A 3,676-nucleotide genomic window follows, 5' to 3' on the forward strand; every position below is an offset into this window, starting at 1 on the left:
GAAAAAAAAGTGTACGGTACAGAGTTTTGCGTAGAAGTTTCTGGTGCTCAGGAACAACGTACAGCTTACCCAAGGGTACAAAGTTCAGTTTAAATGGGGTGGCGTAAAGGAATACATAATCTGCAATAGCCCTGACTGGGGTAAAAGGTTAACGTACAGACACTGAGTTAGGAGGTATATGTTGTCCATATGAGGGCTACGTTCGGGTGTGGAGTATAACGAGCGGCTACGACGATGAGGATGGATTGACCAGCGTTAGATGAGTTTTAACGTTCGGTGTTTGGGAATCTTGCCACAATCTAGTTGAAGCAGGGTCAGTATGAAGTCTACCCTGCCATCTGTTGGTGATCTGTCGTCAAGGCCTTTTGGGGCTGATGTCATTTGCATGGTTACACCCACCCCGGATTGCATGATGGGAGTGCTCGTCCAAACGGTCATTTCAGCTGCTGCGGTTCCCAGTCTCTTTGTTATTGGGGCAGGAGTAATCCAGTGTATTTTCCTGTTGATTTTGGATCAAGGACAGAGTAACTGTACCTGGCATTTGAGGCCTGAGAGCGTCACCCTCACCTGAAAAGTACTCACCATTTAGGGGTATGGGTTCCTAACGGCAGCACGTGGAGGGAGGTAGAAATGGATGTTTGTTGGCCTCTTGCAGGTGCTGCTGATGTCCTTTCTGCTGTCCCTGCTGTGGAAAGACAGAGGCAAAGGTGGTTTTGAATCTCTTCAAATTGTTGTGAGTGCTGCAGTTGCTCACCTAAGCTTATGCCGTTAGATCTCTTTCACGGTGTATTTTAGCCCTGAAAGGTAAAAGGTGTGTTGTGAGGAGTGAGGTAGCAAACGTTAGTTGCAGAGGTGGTGCATGTCCACGGAAGTTGTGTGCCCCCCGTCTAAGAGTCCAGGATTTGCATAAACCCACCCACTGACCTGTGACTAACAATCTCACTCTGCTAACTTTTCCAGCAAAACAGGCCAAAGAAAGTGTTTGCAGCGCTGTACCACAGCCCGGTGCTCTTTTCGGTTCCTTCCCAAAGAACTTTCCCTCCATAGCAGTCCAGTTCCTTGCTGTTGCTTGGCCAACCACTGCATGCATGTGCTATACCGTATACCCTGAGCTGATTCCCAGCTTTTGTGCTCAATACAGCCTTGCCCGTCCATGTCTCTGTGGCGCAATGGGTCAGCGCGTTCGGCTGTTAACCGAAAGGATGGTGGTTCGAGCCCACCCAGGGACGGCGCTAAGCCCATGCTACTTCCTTGCTTCCCTGAGGCCTGTGGGGAGCCTCAAGGTCCCATTTTGCTGCCTCAGTGCTTTCAGCCGGTGGTCCAAAGAGCAGGCTGGATGCCATTCAGAAACCCATCTGCCAGCAGCCATGCCGGGAGGCTCAGGCTTAATCCTCAAAGCCGAGCACAAAAACTTTCAGCCGAACGTTTCGCTCCCTTCCCTCCTCCGCCCAAGCGGCAAGGGAGAAGCGAAGGAGACAGGCCGGCTCAAAGACGCCTCCTCCCACTTCCCTGTACGCTGTGCAAAGCTCTTGGCCTGCCTCATGCCTCGTCAGGAAAGCGCGGCCATGCGGCCCAAGCCTGAGTCACGTCCGCGGCCTGGCCGCCCGCCCGGCTGGCGGCGCGCAGAGCCACGCGAGTCAATGGCAGGTCGAGTTGGGAGCCTGGGCTCTTTCCGTGACAGCCACACACAGCGCTGCCCAGCGCCCCAGAGCCTCCCTCGTGTTCTCCCGCAGCAGCCGCCTGCCGGTGTGGGTGGGAAAAGGGGACCAGGAAGCACTGCAGCCTCATTCCAGGACAGGAGGCCCTCGCCACACCCAGGCCTGCCTCTTGCCTTCAGCCCAGGCAGCCAGAGGTGCCAGGAGCTCCCTGGCAGGCCGCCGCTTTGCCTCAGCCATCTCTTGCCTCATGGCCTAGGCTCTTGGGGCTCTGCTGGTCACCGGCTCGCTTGAAGGCCCAGAGGAAAAGAAACAAGCGCACGCGTAGCAGAGGATGGTTTCGATCCATCGACCTCTGGGTTATGGGCCCAGCACGCTCCTGCTGCGCCACTCTGCTGTTTCTTCACACTCTCCCCTGCCACCTAGCTGCCACTATCCGGATTAGTGCCTTACACGCCCTCGCTCTGGCACGCAGATGCCAGGCTGCTAGGCAGCTGCCCTGGTCACAGGATTTTACAGCTAGCTTCTACAGGGTAAAAGGATCTAGTTGGGGTTTGGACCCCATTGGGAGCTGGGTAGCTGAGTGCGGAGACGGGAGCACTTCTTAAACTGTTTTCAGTTACGCTTGTGGGGACGAGTTCAGCCTTGGATCCGTGTCTGCAGCAGGCAAGCACCTCTGGCTCAATCGCCCCCGCCGTATTAGCAGACTAAAGCATGTGCGACGCACACGCCTTGCAAAGAGGAGCCGGGATCTCGAACAAAAGTCAGCATTTTATTAAGATGAGGTTCAAAGAAAAAAAGTGTACGGTACAGAGTTTTGGCGTAGAAGTTTCTGGTGCTCAGGAACAACGTACAGCTTACCCAAGGGTACAAAGTTCAGTTTAAAATGGGGTGGCGTAAGGAATACATAATCTGCAATAGCCCTGACTGGGGGTAAAAGGTTAACGTACAGACACTGAGTTAGGAGGGTATGTTGTCCATATGAGGGCTACGTTCGGGTGTGGAGTATAACGAGCGGCTACGACGATGAGGATGGATTGACCCGCGTTAGGTGAGTTTTAACGTTCGGTGTTTGGGAATCTTTGCCACAATCTAGTTGAAGCAGGGTCAGTATGAAGTCTACCCTGCCATCTGTTGGTGATCTGTCGTCAAGGCCTTTTGGGGCTGATGTCATTTGCATGGTTACACCCACCCCGGATTGCATGATGGGAGTGCTTGTCCAAACGGTCATTTCAGCTGCTGCGGGTTCCCCAGTCTCTTTGTTATTGGGGCAGGAGTAATCCAGTGTATTTTCCTGTTGATTTTGGATCAAGGACAGAGTAACTGTACCTGGCATTTGAGGCCTGAGAGCGTCACCCTCGCCTGAAAAGTACTCACCATTTAGGGTATGGGTTCCTAACGGCAGCACGTGGAGGAGGTAGAAATGGATGTTTGTTGGCCTCTTGCAGGTGCTGCTGATGTCCTTTCTGCTGTCCCTGCTGTGGAAAGACAGAGGCAAAGGTGGTTTGAATCTCTTCAAATTGTTGTGAGTGCTGCAGTTGCTCACCTAAGCTTATGCCGTTAGATCTCTTTCACGGTGTATTTTAGCCCTGAAAGGTAAAGGTGTGTTGTGAGGAGTGAGGTAGCAAACGTTAGTTGCAGAGGTGGTGCATGTGCCACGGAAGTTGTGTGCCCCCGTCCAAGAGTCCAGGATTTGCATAAACCCACCCACTGACCTGTGACTAACAATCTCACTCTGCTAACTTTTCCAGCAAAACAGGCCAAAGAAAGTGTATGCGAGCGCTGTACCACAGCCCGGTGCTCTTTTCGGTTCCTTCCCAAAGAACTTTCCCTCCATAGCAGTCCAGTTCCTTGCTGTTGCTTGGCCAACCACTGCATGCATGTGCTATACCGTATGCCCTGAGCTGATTCCCAGCTTTTGTGCTCAATACAGCCTTGCCCGTCCATGTCTCTGTGGCGCAATGGGTCAGCGCGTTCGGCTGTTAACCGAAAGGATGGTGGTTCGAGCCCACCCAGGGACG

At 53.2% G+C, this 3,676-nt stretch overlaps 2 non-coding genes across 2 annotated transcripts; both read left to right on the forward strand.

Moving 5' to 3' along the window:
- The first annotated feature begins 1,155 nt into the window (after nucleotides 1-1,155).
- TRNAN-GUU lies at nucleotides 1,156-1,229 on the forward strand. The gene has a single exon. It is a non-coding gene; the product is annotated as a tRNA-Asn (tRNA).
- Nucleotides 1,230-3,602: 2,373 nt separating this feature from the next.
- Nucleotides 3,603-3,676, forward strand: TRNAN-GUU. Its single transcript has one exon. It is a non-coding gene; the product is annotated as a tRNA-Asn (tRNA).

Source organism: Mauremys reevesii, linkage group 12, assembly GCF_016161935.1.
Source record: "Mauremys reevesii isolate NIE-2019 linkage group 12, ASM1616193v1, whole genome shotgun sequence".
Lineage (NCBI taxonomy): Eukaryota > Metazoa > Chordata > Testudines > Geoemydidae > Mauremys > Mauremys reevesii.